Here is a 25707-nt window from a genome sequence, read left to right as displayed (position 1 = left end):
GAAAACAATTACCTGAAGGAAAAAATAAAAAAATTGAGGAGGAGAAGATGATATTGGAGTTGCATGTTGCGGATGTCGTCGATGATCACAAGATCAAGATGGATGCAATGCGCTTGAAGATTAGAAAGATTAGAAAATATGTCATTCATACTGAGGCTTGGTATCATTATGTCGTTGGATCAATTGTTACCTTGGTTGCGATTATGATCGCATTTGTTTTCGCACTGAAATGTTTTACATAGTTTCAATGTATGGTTTAATTAATTAGATGCTCTGGAGAGCTATATATATGTTGTTAGATGAGAACTATGTATGTACTTTGGTTTTAATGTGATGATGAACTTCTATTAATTTGGTCACTTAATTATCTATTCATGATGTTCTGTAATGGTTTTTGAGACACTTAATTATATATAATGCACACAGATGAACCGGCAATGGATGTACGGTGACAGATACACCTCCGAGTACATTAAGGGCGTGCATGATTTTCTCGAAGTGGCTGAGGCAAACAAGCAGAAGGGTTTTATGTGTTGTCGATGCCCTATATGTGGGAATACGAAGTCTTACTCTGACCGGAAAATCCTTCACACCCACCTGCTTTACAAGGGTGTCATGCCACACTATAATGTTTGGACGAGGCACGGAGAAATAGCGGTTATGATGGAAGACGGCGAAGAAGAAGAGGACGATGACAACTATGTGCCCCCTGAATACGGTGATGCTGCAACGGGGGAAGCTGCTGAAGATCAAGAGGAACCAGACGAGGTGCCCAATGATGCTGCAAGGGGGGAAGCTGCTGAAGATCAAGAGGAACCAATTGTCGATGCAAGGACGCAATGCGAAAGTCAAAAAAAGAAGCTGAAGTTCGATCGCATGTTAGAGGATCACAAAAAAGGGTTGTACCCCAATTGCGAAGATGGCAACACAAAGCTCGGCACCGTACTAGAATTGCTGCAGTGGAAGGCAGAGAATGCTGTGGCTGACAAAGGATTTGAGAAGCTATTGAAAATATTGAAGAAGAAGCTTCCAAAGGATAACGAATTGCCTGATAGTACATACGCAGCAAAGAAGGTCGTATGCCCTCTAGGATTGGAGGTGCAGAAGATACATGCATGCCCTAATGACTGCATCCCCTACTGCGGTGCGTACAAGGATTTGAACGCATGCCCGGTATGCGGTGCATTGCGGTATAAGATCAGACGAGATGACCCTGGTGATGTTGACGGCCAGCCCCCCAGGAAGAGGGTTCCTGCGAAGGTGATGTGGTATGCTCCTATAATACCACGGTTGAAACGTCTGTTCAGAAACGAAGAGCATGCCAAGTTGATGCGATGGCACAGTGAGGACCGTAAGAAAGACGGGAAGTTGAGAGCACCCGCTGACAGGTCGCAGAGGATAAAAATCGAGAGAAAGTACTGGGCTGAGTTTGCAGCTGACCCAAGGAACGTATGGTTTGGTTTAAGCGCGGATGGCATTAATCCTTTCGGGGAGCAGAGCAGCAGTCACAGCACCTGGCCCATGACTCTATGTATGTATAACCTTCCTCCTTGGATGTGCATGAAGCGGAAGTTCATTATGATGTCAGTTCTCATCCAAGGCCCTAAGCAACCCGGCAACGACATTGATGTGTACCTAAGGCCATTAGTTGAAGAACTTTTACAGCTATGGAATGGAAACGGTGTACGTACGTGGGATGAGCACAAACAGGAGGAATTTAACCTGCACGCGTTGTTGTTTGTAACCATCAACGATTGGTCCGCTCTCAATAACCTTCCAGGACAGACAAACAAGGGATACCACGCATGCACGCACTGTTTAGATGACACTGAAAGTATATACCTAGACAAATGCAGGAAGAATGTGTACCTGGGCCATTGTCGATTTCTTCCGACCAACCATCAATGTCGAAAGAAAGGCAAGCATTTCAAAGGCGAGGCAGATCACCGGAAGAAGCCCGCCATGCGTACCGGTGATCACGTACTTGCTATGGTCAAGGATTTACACGTAATCTTTGGAAAGGTTCCCGGCGGACTAGCTGTTCCGAATGACACTGAGGGACACGCACCCATGTGGAAGAAGAAATCTATATTTTGGGACCTACCCTACTGGAAAGAGCTAGAGGTCCGCTCTTCAATCGACGTGATGCACGTGACGAAGAACCTTTGCGTGAACCTGCTAGGCTTCTTGGGCGTGTATGGGAAGACAAAAGATACACCTGAGGCACGGGAGGACCTGCAACATTTGCACGAAAAAGACGGCATGCCTCCGAAGCAGTACGAAGGTCCTGCTAGCTACGCTCTTACGAAAGAAGAGAAAGAAATCTTCTTTGAATGCCTGCTCAGTATGAAGGTCCCGACTGGCTTCTCGTCGAATATAAAGGGAATATTAAATATGCCAGAGAAAAAGTTCCAGAACCTAAAGTCTCATGACTGCCACGTGATTATGACGCAACTGCTTCTGGTTGCATTGAGGGGGCTTCTACCGAAAACGTCCGATTAGCCATTGTGAAGCTATGTGCATTCCTCAATGCAATCTCTCAGAAGGTGATCGATCCAGAAATCATACCAAGGCTAAGGAGTGATGTGGCGCAGTGTCTTGTCAGTTTCGAGCTGGTGTTCCCACCATCCTTCTTCAATATCATGACGCATGTCCTAGTTCATCTAGTCGACGAGATTGTCATTCTGGGGCCCGTATTTCTACACAATATGTTCCCCTTTGAGAGGTTCATGGGAGTCCTAAAGAAATATGTCCGTAACCGCGCTAGGCCAGAAGGAAGCATCTCCATGGGCCATCAAACAGAGGATGTCATTGGGTTTTGTGTTGACTTCATTCCTGGCCTGAAGAAGATAGGTCTCCCTAAATCGCGGTATGAGGGGAGACTGACTGGAAAAGGCACGCTTGGAGGGGACTCAATAATATGCAGATACGGATATTCTTGGTCTCAAGCACACCACACAGTTCTACAGAACTCTACCTTGGTGACCCCGTATGTCGATGAACACAAGAACGGTGTGCGCTCCAAACACCCGGAGCAGTGTGACGACTGGATTACATGTGAACACATCAGGACTTTCAGCAGTTGGTTGGAAACACGTCTCAGAGGTGACACCACTGTTTGTGATGAGTTGTACTCGTTGTCCAAGGGACCATCTTCGACTGTATTAACTTACAAAGGATACGAGATAAATGGGAATACATTTTACATGATCGCCCAAGATCAAAAGAGCACCAACCAAAACAGCGGTGTCCGCTTTGATGCAGCAACCGAGAGGGGAAAGGACACATATTATGGTTACATAATGGACATATGGGAACTTGACTACGGACATGATTTTAAGGTCCCTTTGTTTAAGTGCAAATGGGTCAATCTGTCAGGAGGCGGGGTACAGGTAGACCCACAGTAAGGAATGACAACAGTGGATCTGAACAATCTTGGGTACACTGACGAACCGTTCGTCCTAGTCAATGATGTGGCACAGGTTATCTATGTGAAGGACATGTCTACCAGACCGAGAAGAAGAAAAGATAAGGAAGCGAATACATCATACGATGAGCCAAAGCGCCACATAGTTCTTTCAGGAAAAAGGGACATTGTGGGAGTGGAGGGCAAGACAGACATGTCTGAAGATTATGAAAAGTTTCATGAAATTCCTCCCTTCAAAGTCAAGGCTGACCCAAGCATCCTGATAAACGATGAAGATTATCCATGGTTACGGCGCAATAAGCAAATGACACAAGCGAAGAAAAAGTGAAGACTTTCTCCCGCAACTATTATGATGATACCATGCCAACTTTGTAACAGACGAGTATGATACCATTGTCCGTTTTGTACACGAAGTGCATCTAGTTTTTGCCGTAACCCTCTCAACTTTTTTGCACATGCTATGTGGATGAAATGATGATACCATGCCACCTTTCAACCTTTTCAGAGTTCATTTGAAATGCTTTTCAATTTTAGGGTCTTATAGCTCAAAATAATTAGTAAATGCATGAAAAATAACAGGCCAAAAATTAAAAATTATGCCACCTACTGGGCCACCACGGCCTGAATACGATTAGAAACCCATCCATGGGCCAGGATTCAGGCCCGCAGAAGGCCCAGTAGGCCCACAGGCATGTACAGAGAGGTTAGGCCCATAAGCCTGCTTTAGAGAGGAGCTCGACAGCTCAGGCGCACCGCACCTTATAAACAGGTGCGGCTCTCTCTCAGCTAGCGAGGTGGGACTAAACTCACCACCACGCCGCTGTGCAAGGCCATTGGTCCCGGTTGGTGGCACGAACCGGGACCAATTCCACCCTTTGGTCCCTGTTGGTGCCACGAACCGGTACTAATGAGGCTGTGGCCCCACGAGCACCTTTAGTACCGGTTCGTGGCACGAACCGGTACTAGAGTTTCTTACTAAGCAGTTTTTTAGTCCCACCTCAGAGGCACTAGGAGCGGTTTATAAGCCCTGAGTGCAGAGACGATGAAGAAGAGGCGCAATGCTCACGTTGCTTAGCTTCAAGCCTTGAGGAATAAGGTAGACTGCATGGAGCTATGTGTAGTGCAGTCTACACTATTCCGAAAGGCTTGAAGCAAATCAACGAGCATTGCGCCTCTTTTTTATTTTTAATAACTTATTACAACTCCGGACTTCTTGTGTTCCAACAAAATAAAATAAACTTAATAAAATTTATGAAACTAAAATTAACAAAGTATTTTCTGTTCAAAACATTATAAGAAACCTCTATTATTATTGAAACTAAAATCATATAAAATTGATGCAACTAAAATTATCGAAGTATTTTCTGTTCAAAATCATTAAAAGCAAAAAGAATTTTCATAAAGAACTTTTTTGATAGAAACTTTAATAGCAAAAAGAATTATCATAAAGTAAAATAAATAAGTAATTAGAAACAAAATAAAATAAAATAAATAAGTTTTTTGTTGTAAGTAGAAACAAAACAAAATAAATAAAGCAAAAAAGAAAACAAAAAAACTAAATACAGCAAAAAGAATTTTCATAAAGAACTTTTTTTTATAGAAACTTTAATAGCAAAAAGAATTATCATAAGGTAAAATAAATAAGTAATTAGAAACAAAATAAAATAAAATAAATAAGTTTTTTGTTGTAAGTAGAAACAAAACAAAATAAATAAAGCAAAAAAGAAAAGAAAAAAGGCAAAAAATAAAAATTATGCCACCTACTGGGCCACCACGGCCTGAGTACGACTAGAAACCCATCCATGGGCCAGGATTCAGGCCCGCAGAAGGCCCAGTAGGCCCACAGGCATGTACAGAGAGGTTAGGCCCGTAAGCCTGCTTTAGAGAGGAGCTCGATAGCTCAGGCGCACCGCACCTTATAAACAGGTGCGGCTCTCTCTCAGCTAGCAAGGTGGGACTAAAATCCCACCACCACGCCGCTGTGCAAGGCCATTGGTCCCGGTTGGTGGCACGAACCGGGACCAATGCCCCCCCTTTAGTCCCGGTTGGTGCCACCAACCGGGACCAAAGGCCGTCGGTTCCCGCCCTTTGGGCTGCTGAAAAGGGACCTTTGGTCCCGGTTGGTGGCACCACTAAAGGGTGGCATTGGTCCCGGTTGGTGCCACGAACCGGGACCAATGCCTTTGCTATATAACCAGGACTTGTGAAAATTTCACATCTCCCTCGCCTCCCTCGCCAGTTGCCCCCACCGCCAGGCTGCCCAAATCGCTCGCGCGCTACTCGTCGCCGTCGTCGCCGCCGGCCGCCATCCCCGTCTCCCTGTGCCCCTGCCCCGAGCCCGAGCCCACGCCGGCCGCCGCCCCGTGCCCCTGCCCCGTCCCCGAGCACGCACGGCCGCGCCCCTGCGCCCTGGCCCGCCCCCACCATTGTCGTCGTCGCCGGCGCCCGCCCCCACTGCCGCCCCTGCCTCGACGCCGCCCCTCCTCCCCGTTCGGTCCGGCTCCGGCGACCCCCTTTCCTCCCTGTCCCCTCGATCCTCTTCATATAATTTTTTCATATAATTTTTTTTCATATAATTTTTTTTCATATGCATATGTTGATTATATGGATGGATGGATGATGTATATGTTCATTATATGGATGGATGGATGATGTATGCTTTTTTTCATATAATTTTTTTAGGCAGATTTTTAGAATTTTTTGTGTATGTATGTTATGTTTATATGTATGTATGTATGTATGTTCATATGTATGTATGTTTATATGCAAAGCATATGCAAAGAAAATGTATGAATGATCATATGAAAAGAAAAATGTATGTATGGTCATATGCAAAGAAAATGTATGTATGTATGTATGTTCATATGAAAGAAAAATGTATGTATGTATGTTCATATGCGTATGCAAAGAAAATGTATGTTCATATGCATATGCAAAGAAAATGTATGTTCATATATATGATGATATGTTAATGTATGAGTATATGTATGTATATATGTTCTCTGTGTATATATATGTTCATGTATATATGCAAAATATAGATTTTTAGAAAAGTTAGGATTTTTCTGTTCATAGATTTTTTTGGTGATATAAATTATTGTAGAATATGCAAATGTTTGTATATTCATATGAACAATGCATTAGGCAAAACCTTTACTTTTTTTCGAAATTTTCTATTTGAACATTTTTTTATGAATGAGAGGAAAAAGGAAAATAAGAAGAGGAAGAAAGGAGAAGAAGAGGAGAGGAAGAAGAGGAGAAATAAATAAGAAGAGGAAAAAAGAAGAAAAAGAAGAGGAGAAGAAGAAAGGAATAGAAGAGAAGAAGAAAAAATAGAAAAAATTCTATTTTTTCTTCTTCTCTCCTCTATTCCTTTCTTCTTCTCCTCTTTTTTTTCTTCTTTTTTTTCTTTGATCTTCTCATCTATTCCTTTTCTTCTTCTCCTCTTTTTATTTCTTCTTCGTTTTCTTATGTTTTATCGGGTCTGTCGTCGTCGATATACCCCTCTCCCGGATAATATTATTTTCCCATGTACGTATGTCGTCGTTGTCGACATAACCCCCTCCCGATAACTTCAACACGTGGGGGGGGCGATATACCCCCTCCCCGATAACATTATTTTCCCATGTATGTATGTCGTCGTTGTCGATATATATAACTCCCACCCAGATAACTTCGACATGATGGACGGTCGATATTTATACCCCCTCTCGACCGTGATAACTTATACCACGGGAGCACCCCCCGGCCCTCTCGCTCGACCAAAACTCTCGAGGACACCCAAACCCTAGAAAAAACGATGTCGGTCTCCTACCCCCTCCCGCCGCGCCCCTACCCTTGAAGCGTTGCCGAGGCCACCCCAAACCCGGAATAAGCTAGGTCTACGTTTGCACTAATATATCCACATGTTGTCATGTTTGTGTAATAATTGCCATGTTGTAATATTTGCAGAAACAATGGAGCACGGACGAGACAAGCAAGCAGAAGAGGTGTTGGGGGACATAATCTTAGCCGGAGGTGATATCTTGTCGTATCTTAACGACAATGATTGTCTGGAAGAACAGGGTGAAGAAGCAGGCTACGGTGATCGAAGAGTGGAGGAGGAAAGACATGATTATGATGGCTCCGGTGACCCAATGCTGGTGCAAGAAGGAGCCCGTGGTGACGGCTCCGGTGACCGAACAGAGTCCGGCCAGGTAAATATATTAGTTAAGCATGTGCTGACTAGCTAATTGATGCATTCATTGTTTTGGTATGTACACATATTAATTAACACTCGTCTTTCTTCTTTTTTCTAGCCCTCCGGATCGAGCACAACTGCGGTAAAGAGACGAGGGCCGAAGAGAAAGTTGCGCTCGGATGAAAGGTTTGAGATCACAGCAATCGCGCGCGACGGCCAACCGATTGAACCCATCCGGACAAAGGATGCATTTGCTGCTCAGTGCGGGGTTCTAGTTAGGGACAAGATCCCGATCAGCATCCACCAATGGTATAAGCCTAAGAAGGAAGACCCTGAGGTGTCTTATGTCAATGATATGCAGAAAGATGATCTTTGGACTGAGCTGAAGGCAAATTTCACCCTACCGCCAGAGGAGGATCCGGAGAAGCCAGTTAAAGAGCAATTAATCAAGTCTCATGCTCTTAAGAAGATGGAAGACCTATTCAGGAGGTGGAAGAATGTGCTGAAAACGTTTGTCGACAAAGAAGAGACACCAGAATTCATCGGCCGGTATGAGAAGATCAGAGATCACTGGCCCGCATTTGTGGCCCACAAGACATCGGAAAAGAGTAAGAAGATGTCAGCGACAAACAAGAAGAATGCTGCGAAGAAGAAGCTTCACCATCGCACGGGGTCAGGTGGCTACCTCAAAGCCCGGCCTAAGTGGGCCAAGGCTGAGAATGATCTGCTTGAAAAAGGGATCGAACCACAGACAATGAACTGGACAGACCGTTGCCGGACTTGGTTCTTCGGGGCTGGCGGAACCTTGGACCCTGTATCAGGGAGGTGCGTTTGGACGAACGAGCTTTTGAGAATACCAGTCAAGAAGATTCAGCAATATATCGATGCAGCGCAGGAAGGGACGTTCGTTCTAGACAGAGAGAACGACAAGCTCACAATGGCCCTCGGGAATCCTGAGCACCCTGGACGGACACGAGGCACGCCAGGCTCCGTTCCGTGGAAGGCTGGTTTTCTGGACGCGGGCGGTTACAAAAGCCAGGAGAGGAGGAAAAAAGTGGAGCAGATCCAAATTCAGAAGCTGCACGAAAGGGATCAAGCGCTAGAGGAACAAGACGGCAATCGACATGCCGAAACTGCCCCCGAAGCTACACCGCCATCTCAGCGGAGAAGCAGCGTGGCTTCCACCGAGCTGCTTCAGCTGGAGCATGCGGCTCCTACTAGCTACCCCGTGGATGCTATCACGGAGTCTCAACATTGCCACCTTATGGCGGAATGGCAGAACTTCAAAGTCAAGGTGGCTGTTGGCTCTGTTTTACCTCCTGAACCCGGCGCAACCTACCACTGCCGGCCGATTCCAGAAGGATATGCTAGGGTGATGGTGGATGAAATAACGGAGGGATTTGAGGAGCTCCAGCTTGACCACCCTACCGGTGAAGGGGAGACTCGGCTGGGTTCTGCTCTGAAGACTCCATGCCTATGGCGGAAGGAGCTCATCAAGCTTCCGAACTGGACGGCTCCGGCGAGTAAGGGCACTCCGCCTCCTCCTCCGGCGAGTGATCAGGGCACTCAGCCTCCTTCTCCGGCGTGTGGCGGCACTCCGCCTCCTCCTCCGGCGAGTGATCAGGGCACTCAGCCTCCTTCTCCGGCGCGTGGCGGCACTCCGCCTCCTTCTCCGCCTGCGCCGGCGCGCCAGAGCAGCCAGCCTCCTCCTTCTCCGCCTCGTCAGCAAGGGCGGAAGAGACCCGCCGCCGCTCCGGCTGCTCCGGCGCGTCGTAGTCCTTCTCCTCCGCCTCGTAAGCAAGGAAAGAAGACAGCCGTAGCCGCTCCGTCTGCTCTGCCGGCGTCTAGCAGTACAGCTGCCAGAGGCGGGAGGCAATACAGATTCGGTCCTTCTCTGAAGACTCCAGAGAAGTTACCATATGAGAGGACCGAGGAGGAAACCAGGAAGATCGTGTGAGCCGAAGTGACAAACTTCTTTGAAGGGGTGAAAGCAAAGAAACATCCACCTCCGGAGGAGAAGGTAGATCCGGTGAAAGCAAAGCGCACTCTGGCTGCCCTGACAAAACCGCCAAAGTCTCCGCCGAGAGGCAACTATGAGCGCATTCTTGCAAAGACATATGCCGAAGCGGAGCGGTCAGGAAGTACTGTCAGTGATCAAAGGTTAAAAGAACGACGAGCTGGGAAAAAAATTGCCCAGCTCGGCGAACAAGCGAACCAATCGTGCCCCCCGCTCAAGGTGTCAAAAGACATCGTCGCTAATGATCCGAGGATGGTGCCCGGTTATAGCAATCTTGGAGATTACCTGCCCGACGATGTACATTATGAAATCATGGAGGTGGACGAACACAAATACCATTACGGGAAGCCTCTCGTCAAAGATGAAAGATCTCTAACAACGATGATGCGAAGATTACATGATTGGTACATGAAAACCTGCAGAGAGTCTGATGGGACGAGTACTTTGACGCTGAGAGTTAAACCGGAGGATGACCTCGTTGGAATTGAACTGCTGAATGTTCCATTTGAGGATTTTCTTCCAGTTTTACAATCAAAAGGCCCTCGATAAAACAACGATCACTTGCTACTGTCTATAAGTATTACTACTTCTGTCATTAAGTCTCTCTATATAGGTCAACTCTTTCATTGCATGTATTTATAATTATCCTCACTATATTATGCAGATTGAAGATCGCCGAATTGAAGAAAAGACAAATCGGTGATATTGGGTTCATTAACACAAATCTCATAGATGCATATACGGTTGAAAAACATCCCAAAGAAGCCGAGGCCAACTTGCTACAATCGTTGGTATTAAATCAAAAGAAAGATATAATACTCTTTCCTTACAACTTCAAGTGAGTGTTACTGTCTTGTGCATATTCGGTTTCCCTTATTAGTCCAGGTTATGGTAATGTAATTGATGACTTATGCATGCATGCGCAGCTTCCACTATATTCTCCTAGAGATTAAGCTTGAGCAGGGAGTAGTAACCGTCTTAGACTCGAGACGAAAAGATCCCCAGGACTATGCGAACATGACTCAAATGCTCGAGAAGTAAGTTAAATCGATCATTATCCACCATATCAGCAACTTTGTTCATTTCCTGATATCAAGTAATTGTTTTCTTTGTCTGGCAGGGTTTGGAGAAAATTCACCACAAAAGCTCCGGGACTGCCGAAGAAGCTGCAATTTAAACACCCGAAAGTAAGTACTATAGTAGCATGTTCCGCGCATCTCCTAGTGATTCAAGCGCTAGTTTCATCAATACCATTTAGCATGCTTGCTTATCAGTTTGATTGACCTCTATTTCTTGTAAAGTGGTTGTGGCAGGAACCCGGGAATAATTACTGTGGATACTACGTTTGCGAGTCCATCCGCTACACGACCTGTGAGCGGGGCTACACTGAAGAACAATATGAAGTGCGTAAGCAATAATATTCACAATTTTATTGTATTACCATCATTTGTGTTGAGTTTCATTTATTCATATATATATATATGTATTGACCCCCTTCTTCAAATTAGATGTTTCGGAAGCGGGATGAACTCCTAGCACCAGATCGTATGCGAGGAATTCAAGAGGAATTGGCGGCATTCTTCCTTGACCACGTGCTTGCTGAAAATGGAGAATACTATGTGGACCCTGTGTTCTTACAATTTAATTAGGAGATTGTATTGTAAGAGATAATTATTGTATATATGTAGCCGGTAGTGTCGGATAGATATACGAGAACTTGTTGCCCTGCCTATTGGTCCCGGTTGGTGGCACCAACCGGGACAAAAGGCTCTGCCTATTGGTCCCGGTTGGTGACACCAACCGGGACAAAAGGCCCTGCCTACTGGTCCTGGTTGGTGGCACCAACCGGGACAAAAGGCTCTGCCTATTGGTCCCGGTTGGTGGCACCAACCGGGACCAAAGGCCCCCCTGCCTGGGCTGGCAGCAGCGGCCACGTGGAGGACCTTCTGTCCCGGTTCGTGTAAGAACCGTGACTAAAGGGTTAGGGCTTTAGTAACGACCCTTTAGTCCCGGTTCGAAAACCGGGACAAAAGGCCCTTACAAACCGGGGTAAAAGCCCCTTTTCCTACTAGTGATGAGTTCCGTCAGCATAACAGCATGGTGACCGTGGTACTGAACATTTTGATATAGTATACGTTTTTTTCGACATCGTATGCAAAAGTTATAGCCGTTCTACTTTTTCGTGACACTTTTTTGCAAAACATGTCCAAATTTAAGTTTTTTATTTTTCCTAACTAGTAGATGTAGTAATATAACTACATCTCGAAGGATTTTATTTTTTGAAGTTTTTATCATTTTCTTTTATTTTTTTCAAAACTAAAATGACGATACACGCGGGGGGGTGTGTGTGTGTGTGTGTGTGTGTGTAGAGTTTGAGAAATGGGCCCTTTAGTCCCGGTTTGAGACACGAATCGGGATAAAAGGGCATCACACCCTTTAGTCCCGGTTCATATCTCAAACCGGGACTAAAGGTCTAATCTTTAGTCCTGGTTTGAGACACGAACCGGGACAAGCCTTTTGTCCCGGTTCGTGTCTCAAACCGGGACTAAAAGGCCCATTTGGACCGGGACTAATGCCTTTAGCTGCTCGAACCGGGACTAATGCTCACATTAGTCCCGGTTCGTAATGCAACCGGGACTAATGTGTATATTGCGCTGTGACCAAAGCCCTGCTTTCTACTAGTGGTAGGAGATGACCACCACCGCCATAATCCTCGTGATGCGATGAAGACCCGGAGTGCTTCAGCCAGCCAATCCCCCCGCCGCGCCCCGGCCGCCGCTGCCCACTATCCTCATCGGGAGGGAGATCCAAATCAGCCGCCGCCGCCTCAGATCTCGGGACGGCAGAGAAGGTCCGCCGCCGCCACGCCACGGGGCCTTCGCCCAGCGACGTTGCCGGCGGCGGCGGAGGGAGGGAGATGCACGGGGAGTCGAGGGGAGGTCGGGATGTGGCCGTCCGGTGCGGCCCGGCGGCGGCCGCACGTGGTCGGGAGGAGGAGTCGGGAGAGATGCCCCTTTAGTGAAATCAGCATCAGTTTTGTTACCTCTACAGCATGTAGCCCACACTTCAAGGAATAACTAACCACAGAAGAACATCAGAATGTCCATACTATTCTGAGACTACCATGGTAACATTAAAGTATTGGACAAAATAGTTTCACATGAGCAAACTGATCGGAAGCTAGATCTCAAACAAGTCAAAATGAAACTGGCACTTCTCGATTGGCATCCCATATAATAACAACGATTTACAATGTTTCCTCTTCTTTTTTCAGGTACCAATACCTGTGAAGTTTGTCTATTACATTCAGTCACTCAACATGACTTGAGCCAAATATCCGACTGTGTACTCCCCAAATACTAAAGCAGTCTTCACTTTGCATCTTAGGAGCGATTTTAAATAACAAGAGCACAAGTAAAGTCACCCTTGAGCATCAGGAATCGGAACTGTATTGTCCGTGGAGAATAATCATACAATACAACTGCACAGATAAATTATTTGTTTTTGAGTACTCTCGAATTGAGGTATAGGCTTTCAGTATCAAAGTAATGAAAAATGTGCCTGTTTCATGCTTTATGATAAATCACTTATGAGCTAGTGGAATGCCCTGTAGATGAAGAGCAAAATAGAATGAATAATAGTTTTCACTGTGATATGAAAACAAATCACGGGACTAAAGATGGAGATAGGACGCATGCCTGGGGTTGACAATTGTCAGAACCATTTTTGACAGCTAGTGGCCAGATATATATTATCAGAAAAGGAAAATTATTATTTTACTTGCTAATACCTGAAAGCAAGTTGAATGCATGAAGTGACCACAAGGAAGAGCTCTAACTGCAGCAATTGATGTGAATAGGAAGTCACCGCAAATTGGACAGTTTGTCTCTAGCCCCTTCTCCCGACATCTGTGTTCTGATAGTCTCATTCCAAGGCAGCAATTGCACTTCATGCAATGGAAGAAAATCAATCCTAGGGCGGTGTGGTGATGTGAAGCTGCTGCCCTCGTAAGCCACTGCAAAATAATTTAGAAATGTCGACGGTACAAAATAAGGTACAGTTATACACACAAAGCACATCACTTGGGAGAAAAATTGTCAGAGTAACGTAGGATATAACAGCTGTAGACACACAAATAGTTATGGAGAAGCAACTTAAGATATAACAGTTAGAGGGGGGTATTAATAGGTTTTGTTAATTTAGAGAGATTCTATGTGCAGAGAGTAAATGACCGTGCAGTAGGAAAGTGAGATCACAAATCCACTTTGGGGCATTTGACACACATATTGCAGGGACGTATAACGTCTAATTTGAAGACAAAATGCCATGAACTTGTTTTGTCGCGGACGACACGCCTAAGTTATTCCGTCCCTGAATATAAGGGATAAGCTATTTCGTTTCTGATTATAAGGGAGATAGGCATCATCAACCAGGCCGGCTAGCATGAGGCACTGTGTTGGACAATTATGTAATAAACAATAGTCAAGGCCCTGATAAAGCTTGAGCCTGCAACCTGAACATCCACGGAGGAGTGGAGTCTGCTTATGATTTGTACTCGCGCGAATACCTAAATGGATAGCACTTCTGTCAACAGTCCATCCAAACAACAAGACCTGAAACAACAGTGCATTTCTGGATCATGTCCAAGTGGTGAATCGGAAGAAAAAAATCTGAATCAGCCTAGAACAACAAGGAACCACGCCTGCAAAATCGAATTGTATGCAGAGACAAGAACCCTAGAACTTGACATGGCTAGAATATGATTCACTGCGGCTCAATAACCGCCGCACACTGGCGTGCGCATGACAGAGAGCAGAGCAGAGGGGCTTACCTAGGCCAGAGTGGAAGAAGCGTCTGGACACCGGATGCGCAGGGGATACATGGAAGGAGCGCGGGGCAGAGCAGCAGACTGTGCCTGTACCCGGTACGCCTACATCGGGCCGCTGGCCGTGATCGAGCGGCCGCGGACACTGAGGATCCGCCGCCATGGTTGCTGCGCCCAACCTAGTGAAAGAAGGGTAGGGGAGGCACTGATCTGGTGGAATCACCGCAGAACCTGGGGTGAATCGGGCGCCGACGTCGCGGATCCGCCGCCATGGTTATTGCGCCCAGCGAAAGTAGGGTCGGGGAGGCACATAATGTTTTTTGGACGGGCGGAGAGGCACCGATTCTGGTGGAATCGAATCACAAATCAGGGCGTTGCGGGCGGGCCCGTAGGGATCACACAACATGAACGCTGGCAGACCACCACGGCGACTGTTGGCAGAACATTTGATCTCAGAAAGCCGGTGATCGAGTGAGTTTTTTCCAGGAAGCTAGTTCTTTAGGGCTTAAATGCGCCGCTTGTCGGCTGTGAAAAGTATACCTTTCCTTTTCCACATGTTTTCGGTGCCCAGGTTCAGATCCATCTATCTCTTCTCTCCCTTTCTTTGCACCTTTGTTATTCCTTCTCAAATAGGACATGTATGTTTCCCTAGATGAGGGATACTCATCATTATTATGAATAGGTTACTCTGTATGAGCCTCTTGTGATTGGGCTCTCGTGGGCGGATTACCCGATGTGTACTCATCTTCCAACAAAGAGGAGAAGACATAACCAGAAAAATTGTGAGAAATTCCTGTTCGCATATCCATATCGAAAACTCTTCTTTCGTAGGCACATTTACTTCAATTCAACTACTTCATTGATGAATCAATTTGAGGAAATTCAAAAATACCTTGCTCGCCTTTGCAAGTGCCTTCTTTTCTGTGCCTTCCTAGTTTGCCAACCCTATGTTTGATTGCGAGTTCCGGCGGGGTGAGTACCTGGACGGACAAGGGGTTCCTTTTCGATTTCCATTTTAGAGCTAGACGTTGATCGGGTTAGCAAACCATTAATGTAATATGGACGGTAGGATGTGTTTAAATCAATTTAATTGGATGGTTCTAGTTACCCTGTGTACAGTTTATTGTGTGGCTTTAGGCGAGTTTATGTTTGCTCTTTTAATAGTGGTATAGATATAGATATAGAAAAAAGAACTAAAAAATTCTGTCCGATTGGGACAATCATGCATAAGCTTGCGTGTTGGTATTGCAATACGGAAGCCAACTCCTGATTAATTAGTGCTTCACTTTTTTTCAGTTGTAGTGGTTCGCGCTGGGATAAAAACTTCTCCATTTGGATTTAAAATAAAACAAAATACATGTGTACATACATAGTACATATATAGGAATGAGTTTGGGGTAAAAAAATTGGCAAGACAATCGTTTTACATAATAAAGATGTTACCCATGATAATTCATGCATCAGCAACTCATGCCAAAAATACGTGGATCTCTAAGTACAAATAATTTATATTTCTATTTCCCAAACTTTTAATAGTGAATCATGGTATATTTTCTATTTTTTGCGATGATTGATGTATGTTCGAATTACAATGAGTGGAATTATAAATATCAGTCAGAAGAAATAAGGCTGAAATAGACCGGAATTTTAAATACCAGTCAGTAGAAATAGGGCTGAAATATTTCATCTGTTTATTGTAAAGCTTAATGCCAGAGATTAAAATTAATAACACATCTAAAATATGTACAGTTATATACATACATCAGGGCGTGATTGGTGCCCTTGAAAAGAAAACACGTTATGGGATGAGAGACCTGATACGTGCTAACCGGAAATATAAAATGAACATGGCAAGTAGGAGTAATAAGAAAGTTGTCCGACTATATGCAGTAATAAAAAATGTATGCTTCTCTTCCTAAGAAAAAGAGAAGATGTATAATTCTCCAAGTGGTGACATCATAATGATGCCAGCAAAAATAAGAAAAACACGTCCATCACTTAGGAGGAAAGCTAAACCAAAAAAATAGTGAGTATCTAAACATGTACGTCAGAAATCATATAGAACTCTAGATTTATATTTTACTGAAATTAATAGTTTAGATTGGTGAATAAAATATTGAACAGAACGTACAATAATATATATATCTGGACTACAAAAACATAACTATTGGTTATTATAGACTTAGAATAGTCAAAACTATAAAATCGGGTTCAATAGTATAGGAAAACAAATCACATGAGTTCATCCGCAAAAGAAAAGTAGAATGAGTTAAAGTTAAGAGGAGAAAAGTTGTGCTTGAGTTCTTGGTTCCTAACAAGGCATTGTAGTTTTTTCTCTCTTTTTTTTTGCAAAAATGATCTGATCTGTTATTAAACTTTACCGGAAGTACAAAACGGCTCTATATGAAATAAAGAACAAACCATCTCAAACATATACATTACATTGAGATTCCAAGTCCACCAAATGAGCACTATTGCCGCCAGAACGAGTAAGGATCAATACATGCAAGATATTCAGTATTGTGGTACATGTGTGACCAACAAATCATACAGAATCCTCGCAAAAAATTATCATACAGAAGCAAAATGATAGTGTGCCTATAACAATTGAAAATGAATAGCACATAGTTCAAGTATCCATTAAATCATCTCAATTGTGTAAGAACATATATGTCTCAGAACAGAATTTATCAGTACGAAAGGGATAGAAAGCTATGATAATAGTCATAGAGAATATTGTTGAAAATATAGTTCGGTGGGAAAAACAGATCAAGAGATAATGGGACAAACCATGCTGAATATTTATTACTACTTGTACTTCTCGACGACTGCTGCATTTGTTTATGATATGACTTTCTAATAGCACTACTGGAATCAGGGAATTTGCCGTCTGTCATTTCTTTGCCGTCTGCTAACGGACGGCAAATATGGTCTTTGTCGTCTGCTAACTGTCGATCTATTCACCTTTAATCATGTTAGTACAACGAACACCAGAAAAAAATAAAAATTACAGATTGATATACTACCTAGCGACGACTACAATCACTGAAGCGAGCCGAAGGCGCGCCCCGTCATCGCCCCTCCCTCGCCGGAGCCGGACACAACTTGTTGTAGTGGACAGTCGGGAAGTCGTCATGCTAAGGTCCCATAGGACCAACGGCCTAGAACAGCAACCGCCGCCGATGAAGAGAATTTTAGATCGAAAGGATCCAACCTGAAGAAATAAAATGAACATGGCAAGTAGGAGTAATAAGGAAGTTGTCCGACTAGATGGAGTAGTAAAAAATGTACGCTTCTCTTCCTAAGAAAAAAAGAAGATGTATGATTCTCCAAGTGGTGACATCATAATGATGCCACTTAGGAGGAAAGCTAAACCAAAAAAATAGTGAGTTTCTAAACATGTACGTCAGAAATCATATAGAACTCTAGATTCCTTTTTTACTGAAATTAATAGTTTAGATTGGTGAATAAAATATTGAACAGAACGTAGAATAATATATTGGTGGACTAAAAAAACATAACTATTGGTTATTATAGACTTAGAATAGTCAAAACTATAAACCGGGTTCAATAGTATAGGAAAACAAGTCACATGAGTTCATCCACAAAAATAAAATAAAAAAGTAAAACGAGGTAAAGTTAAGAGGAGAAGAGGTGTGCTTGAGTTCATGGTTCCAAAAAAGGCATTGTAGGGTTTTTTTTGTAAAAATGATCTGATCTATTATTAAACTTTACCGTAAGTACAAAACATCTCTATATTATGAAATAAAGTACAAACCATCTCAAACATATACATGTGTGACCAACATATCATACAAAATCCTCGCAAAAAACTTATCATACAGAAGCAAAATGATAGTGTGTGTCTATAACAATTGAAAATGAATAGCACATAGTTCAAGTATCCATTAAATCATCTCCATTGTGTAAGAACATATATGTCTCAGAACAGAATTTATTCATACGAAAGGGATAGAAAGCTATGATAATAGTCATAGAGAATATTGTTGAGAAGTTAGTTCCGTGGAAAAAATAGATCAAGAGATAATGTACTTATCTCTATCTCTATCTCTACTACTATTAAAAGATCATCAAACGTAAGTTCTTCTAAAACCACACAACAAACTGTACACAAGATAATCAGAGCCCTCGGATCAAATCAACTTACACATATCCTACTGTACGCCAATAGTCTGTTAACCAGATCGACGACTAGGATCAAATGTTCTGCCAGCAGACGCCGGTGGTCTGCCAATCGTCGAAGCGCTCTGCGCCCCCGATCCGCACGACTCCGCCCACAACGCGGATCAAATCCACCTGAATCCCACTAATTCCTCTGCTCCGGTCCTTTCCATCTTCCCAAATCGTGCCGTCCCCACAGTCCCCTCCACCATATCGCCTCCAAGCGAGCCCAGCGCTGCCGATCTCCCGTGCCGCCGCCATCTCCGCCGCCTCCTTGACACAAGGCCACCACCATTGAGCCCCACTCTGGCGTGCCTGCTGCACTTCGGCCATGGCAGTCATTGCCACCGTGACTCTGTCCTCGGGATCTCATCCTACTGTCCTGGATCGGGGCGGCAGTGGCGATTTGGATCCGGGCGGCGGCGGCTGAGCAAGGGCACCGGTGCTGTCTAGGTACATCTCTTCCCTCTGTCCCTGCCTCCCTCCCTCTCTCTGCCCCGTCGAGGTCGCTGTGAGCCCGTGACCGTGGACTGGCGGGGAACTCCGGTAGCAGGTAACGGGGAGCTTTGACAGCGAGGAATCGCAAGCACGGGTGCTCTGCTGGCGGAGGCATGTTTTGGGGACGGGGAGACCTCCGGCCGTGGGGAATGGAGGGAGCTTTGGATGCAAACTGAATTTCATCTCTCTCTCTGTTCTTTTTTCTGCTGATGGCACAGAAGAACATTGGTAATGTTGAGCTGACAAAGAGAAGTAGCAGACTAATTTCTATGTCGACTAGACGATGATTTGCTCCCTGTATGTGGTTTCCTCTGTATTCTTTATATGATGTTATTTTGTGATCCTTGAGTATGGAAATAGCATGGTGTGCAGCGTTGCCCTTGTGAGCAATCTCTGATGCTACTGATGTTTATATATGTATTACTTATGGCACTAGGATTCAATCCTCACTGAAGATTGAATTCCATCTTCTTGGTTAGAATACACAAAGGATTTGAATTGTGAATCTTGTAAGGACATTTATGTGAAATTTAACATGACTAATTTGAGACCAGCAAAGAGGATTGGGCCCGAAGAAATGTTGATATTGTGCTAGGTCCAGAAGGCGATATGTCGAGCTATGCGTAGCCTGCTTTCAATGGCTTATTTAAACGGGTGTCTCCTTTTCCTTTGTATGTGTTTTCGAGTCTCATTTCGTGTAAAAATAGCCTGTAGATGTCCTGCGGTGTGATTTTATTTTTCGAGTTCAGCTCTGTGTTATCATAGAATTCAGGTAAGGGAGATCAAGAAGATGTTTCATATGTCAGCACAACTACTGGAGGATTTGCAGGTGAGCAACTATTATATGAGTTTGGATGGCCGAATATCAGTAGTACATCAAAATCTATGGCTTTATATAGTTTGTCACATACTGTCTTATTTCATATATGATGACCATATCAAATGAAGTGTTTGTTTCTTTTTCATTCAGTGTACATTGATTCCAGTGTAACAAGAACAGAAAATAAGGTACTCTCTAAATAATGTGTGAGGTTTCAGATTCTGTAATTTGTTTTACTGTTGCTAACTGAGCATGCTTAGATAATGGGGTGATTTGAGTGGAGTTTCAGAGTCGACCGTTCATGTCTGCAGTCTCAAGTTTCTATATGTATAGTTTGAGACATAATAAGTACTTATCATTTCAGAAAGTTTCATGTTTCATACTTATGATTGATACTGATTGTATTCACGTAATTGGGACACTTGGATACGGTGGTTGGCTAACTAATAAGTAAGATGTACCCAGTTCTGCATAAAGATTTAGGCACCCTAATTTCTTAAGTCTTTGTGGAGTCAGAGGTCTTGAATGTTTTTGTTCGAAGTCTTTTTGAAATGATGAGTGATGCATGCCTATTCAATGGTTTACATGGTACTGCAAGTGAAGAAATGATTTGTACTGAACCATCTAATGGGTTATTGTGTTTCTTTGAAGTCATGAATTTGTACCAAGTGACGCCCTCATTGGCATTCTTTTTGAAAGATATCCAAGATAGTTAAAGCATCATGGGGACGAGGAGGCCGAGCAGTCCGTTGTGTCTCTGTCGTCACCGGGCGCACTGGTATGTTGTGCCCCTTTCCCTGCTTCACGTCCTAGGCTACTCCACCACCACTGGATACGAGTGTGGCCATGACAAAGGAATCTTGTGCAGGGAGATTTGATGCATAGCATGTTATGTACATGCAATGGAAATGTTACACAGTGAAACACATTTTGATCTTCTAATATTAATATGCATTGCTGGCATAAAGGTTATTATTTGTTGTTTCACACACACACAGGTGTTCCACGGTTAATTTTGTATTGGGGAAAAATTGAGGACTAAAGGTTTTTGTATGTCTGATTGTTGACATGCCATCGGAGGTGCATGATTGTCTGATGGGCTTGAATTCTTAAGTTTTCTTTCTTATTGCTCTTTTTTTTATTTTGGTGAAAACCATGATTTTACCCTAACCCAAAATTGCTGAGTTAAACGGAGAGGCTCAATGAGAAGTTTCGGGACATGGAAGAAATTGATTGTTCTAATTTAAGTAATATAAAAAGAAAAGTAGTATTTTCTAGGAAAACGCTCGCCTTCAGCTGGCGGATCGCAAGCGGGCGTCCGCCGTCTCGTATGTGCGACGCATGTCCTGTGCGGCTCACTTAGAATTATATCTTGCGTTTTTGCAACTGAGCTCTTGTTGCAGTTTGCCCACCGCAACAGCTTGTGTTGCAGGATCTGGATCCTTGAGGGTTGTTGCCCGCGCAGCCGAGGTACTTGCTGCCGCTCCCTATCTTCCTCTCGCTCCACTCGCCGCGCCGCCGCCTCTAACGACACAGCCCTTGCGACATCAGCGATGCCGGCTCGAAGCTCCATGGAAGCGATCGGGCTCGCCCGTCGTTGGACTCTATCGCCGTTGTCGAGCTGTGCATGGCCGCCACCGCTTGGATCTGCTCATACCCAGCCCTTCTTTGCACCTCACTGTTCGTCCCGTGTCGCCGGCATGTGTGCTGCCGCCAATTACCAGTTCGCCGCCTCTGCCCGGGAAAAAAGAATTCTGCAACATCACCTTTATTGCAAAAATGTTTCTGCAACATGAACTATGTTGCAAAGAAGTCTGCAACAAGTCCTTTGTTGCAAAAAAAGAAATCTTGTTGCAAAATATTTCTGTAACAAGACCTTTGTTGCCAAAAAACTGCAATATCACCTCTTTTGCAAAGGTTTTTACAACATGACGTATGTTAGAAATGTTTCTGCAACACCGCTCTTGTTGCAAGAGAGGTGACGCACATTGGTAAGTAGATCGGACGGCTCCCCGCATCAATCCAACGGCCAGTCAAGTGGTGGATGTTTTCTAGTTATCCGCCGGCTGACCTGTAGCAGCCCCCTATTTTCTATTAGTAAGTAGTAACATATGTCTATAATATTATGATTTACCTCTGCTAGTAGGTGTCATCGTTGCAAAGAAACATGCCCAAATTTGTAAGCCCATATTGGTATTACTTTCCAGTAATCAACAGCCAACAAAATATATATTTATGAATGATCTATTATCTTGCCATGAATAACAATGATAAATTTGTTGTTGACTCATGTTATAACCTCACAAATAAAGTGGCACATGGAACTTTCTCTATCAGTTCAGGCTGGACGAGCAAGACGACATATTGCAGACCGGGACCAAGGTGAGAAGATTAGATGGAAATTTATGTAGCATATGTACAGCTACGTTTATTAATCTCCTTCTCACTTTTTCCTTTTTCTTTGCAGAGTTATGTTCATCATCAGTTATATGTGTTAATACTCTCCTAGAGATTGATTTCTTTGCGATCGCAAAAAAAGGGGTCAGATACATGGCGAGCTACCAAATATCAAGTTGCAAATGCCTTCGTTGCTTTGGACCTTGCCATGGAAGGATCAACACTAAATGACCACAAAATGCCTCTAGATTATGAGTAAGCGTGTTTCTACCTTCAGCGGTATGGGCATCTGCTTTGTCTCTCTGGCTGGTTTCACGGGTACCTGATTTTTCTTGGAACAGTCACAGGTGCTGCAGCTTGGTTTGCTGACTAGCAATGTTTTGTTTCTTAGGTGGACAAACTTGTATCTCAGAACGTTGATGAATTATTTCATTTGATCAGCTTATGTGGAAACTACTAATTTTCATTGCCTCTGTACACACACTTGCATATCTTTTTTCCTGGTGCTTATTGGCAATGGCCCACTCATAGGCACGACCTAGAAGAAAATAAGATTGAAGGTGTATTTTTCTTGGTTGGAAATATTACACCTCAAATATACTTCAGTTTGGATGCAATGATGACTCCAAGATCGAAATAACTGGTGAATTATGTCAATTATACAGTTTAAGAGGTCATGGATGTGATATATGAGAAACAATTTTGTCTGTGATACATGAATATCTATATGGCACTGTGGATGCCGGCGAGATGTTGGTCATGGCCTTGGTTGTCGAGATGCACTAGCTAGGGGTGCATGCATGGCCATAGGCCACAATTAAATTTTCTTGACGGACTGAGGTATTTGCTAAGCAATGGACATGGGCCTATTGATTTATAAAGCACAATATTTTCAGTCATTTGTATGAGTTAGGAATTATATGCTTTTTGCGTGAAATTGCAGCTGTTCAAAATGTAGATTTATGTTATTACAGAATTATTAAGTTTCATAGTAGAACATATTTAATCGAGACGTGTGTTGCATGTGCATGCTTACTAATGAACTAGAAACAAACCATGCTGAATATTTTATACATTTTTTGTTATACCAAAGCATAGACTAAAATTGCGAGCGAACAGAAATTGCGGCAGTATTTTGGGCGCGATGGGTGAGGAAGGAATGGCGCAATCTCCGCGATAGTGCCGCGATCTCCTGCAATTTTCCATGCCATGCAGATCGCACAGCCATTTCAGTTCGGCGATAGCGCCGCAATAGCGGCAGTTTCGCCCGCGATTTTAAACTATGTGCCAAAGAAATATAGATCAACACAAAATAAGATACACATGACAAAATAATTCGATGATGATTATAACAAGCGGAGAGAGAGAAGGAGAGAGGGAGAGTTTTGACGACTTTATTTAGCATATAACGATAATGTAAGAGCAACTCTAGCAGATCCCGCAAAACGCCGGCCCGCAAAACGCGTTTGCAGTTCGCACAAAACCGCTTTTGCGGGCCGGCGAGGGCTAGCACAGATGCAGACCCCCCAAATGGACCCGTAAAAAAGTATATTTGCGGAATATGCTTTTTTACGGGTCGGCTATGTGCGTTTTGCTCGGGCAACAGCGCAACGACCTGCAAACAGAAAAACTGCAAATCTGAAATTTGTCATAGGGTTTCACAAACAAGTTCAAATTCAAATGACATAAACAGTTTGCGCGCAAATAAAAACGAAGTTCATTACGCAAAAGAGGGCATGCAAAGGTATGCGCCCATGTCCGGCATCATCTTGGGGGTCGATCTTCACTCCGCGCCATGGAGTCCATCTTGAAGTTCATCGGCGCCACCGTAGCCACCTCCGTCGCTTGTTCCAACTCCCGCACCGAAATCATCCACATTGCCACCATATGAAGCAGAGAAAACATCACCGGAACTGGCAGACGGACCGGCCGAGGCGACCATTCTCCTCTTCAAGATCTCTCTCCTTGCCATATCATGACATGTTTTGGTGACGTCGTCCATGTCATTGCGGTTTATTGACATGATCGTGTTCTCTTCGGCGAGCAACAATGACAGCGATTTGTTTTCAGGGGCGCGTACTTTTCTCTCCTCAATGGCAGCTCTGCGCAGCCCCTCTTCCTTGAGCATTTGCCATTTTTCTTGCTTTTCTTTTGCCTTCTTTTTGGCCAACTCTTTCTTGATCTCCAATGACTTCAACAACATCAACTCGTTTGATTGCACCATGGCATCAATCTTCTCCCTCAAGCTTGATGTTTCTTGCTCTCTCTTTATCTTCTCTCTAGACTTCTTGTCGCCATCGGACTTGTTCAAATTTCTTGGGCCATCATCATCCTCATCTTCATCCATGTTTGTAAGTGAGCCTCTCTTTGGCGGGGACTCTTTGTCGATCAACTTCCACTTGTCGCACTTTTGGAGCAACTCCCAACAATGCTCTAATTTGAAGAATCTGCCTTCCGAAGCTTCCATGTCCTTGTATCTATGTTGAGCAATCTTGTCCTACACAATGCGAACAAAGTGATGCAATCATTTTTCATGATACATTATGATGATGCACAACTTGAACAAAGGCAAAGCAAACTCACATAGTCGGACTCCACGGTGCCACTTGGAGGTGCATTGCGTACTTGCTCCAAGCAAGCTGCCCAACGGCTGCACATAGGCTTGATGTTCTCCCAACGACCTTGAAGCGACCGAAATGTGCGTGGAGTCTTATTGGGGTAGTTTTTCATAATGCGGAAGTATTGATCTTCGATCCTTTGCCAATATCTCTTGGCGGTTTGATTAGTACCCGTGCATGCATCAAGAGACACTGCACTCCATGCTTTGATCAAAGCTTGATCTTCCAAGATAGTGTAGTTCTTCGATCTTTGGCTTTTCCCAGCTTTTGCTTGTGAATTCTCAAACGCTTCCGCTTCGATCTCCGCCAACTCGTCCGCACAACCATGATCATCCACGCTGCCCTCCGTTTCATTGTAGTCGAAAGGTTCGAAAGGGGCTTGATCAATGTCAACTGCGTTCGTGTCCAACAAGTTCACGAACTCGGTTGTTGCATTGGCGAACCACCGCTATAGCGAACGATAACAAGTCACGAGCTATCGAAAACAATGGCGAAAATGAAAAAGAATCACCATAGTCCGAAGAGAGATACCTTCCGGCCATTTCGTTGAACACCTCGCTCGCGGGGGGAGCGGCACCGTTGAACGGCATCGCCGGAGCACCTCCTTGCGGGGGGATGGAGTGAGAGGTTGAAGAAGATGGCTTCCTTGAAGTCGAAACCTTCCCCCGCTTTGTGCCCGCGGCCTTGCCGGCCTTCTCCGCCGCCAGCCGGGATCGCACAGCGGCATTGGCGCCCAGAGCGCG

At 44.2% G+C, this 25707-nt stretch overlaps 2 long non-coding RNA genes across 4 annotated transcripts; one reads left to right on the top strand and one right to left on the bottom strand.

Annotated features, from left to right (window-relative positions):
- Positions 1-12838: 12838 nt before the first annotated feature.
- LOC120968256 (uncharacterized) lies at positions 12839-16485 on the bottom strand. 3 transcript variants are annotated; one of them, XR_005762555.3, is made up of 3 exons: positions 14456-16485; positions 13415-14237; positions 12839-13105 (listed from the first exon to the last, which is right to left on the bottom strand). It is a non-coding gene; the product is annotated as an uncharacterized lncRNA (long non-coding RNA). The 3 variants fall into 3 exon arrangements; XR_005762554.3 differs by having other exon boundaries at positions 12839-13639; positions 14138-14237; XR_012189776.1 differs by having other exon boundaries at positions 12839-14237.
- Positions 16486-18608: 2123 nt separating this feature from the next.
- Positions 18609-21072, top strand: LOC109786657 (uncharacterized). Its single transcript, XR_002238370.4, has 2 exons — positions 18609-20727; positions 20818-21072. It is a non-coding gene; the product is annotated as an uncharacterized lncRNA (long non-coding RNA).
- The last annotated feature ends 4635 nt before the right edge of the window (positions 21073-25707 follow it).

This window comes from Aegilops tauschii, chromosome 7, assembly GCF_002575655.3.
Source record: "Aegilops tauschii subsp. strangulata cultivar AL8/78 chromosome 7, Aet v6.0, whole genome shotgun sequence".
Classification (NCBI taxonomy): Eukaryota; Viridiplantae; Streptophyta; class Magnoliopsida; order Poales; family Poaceae; genus Aegilops; species Aegilops tauschii.
Note: the sequence above shows the minus strand (reverse complement) of the source record. Positions and strands in the feature narration are given on the sequence as shown.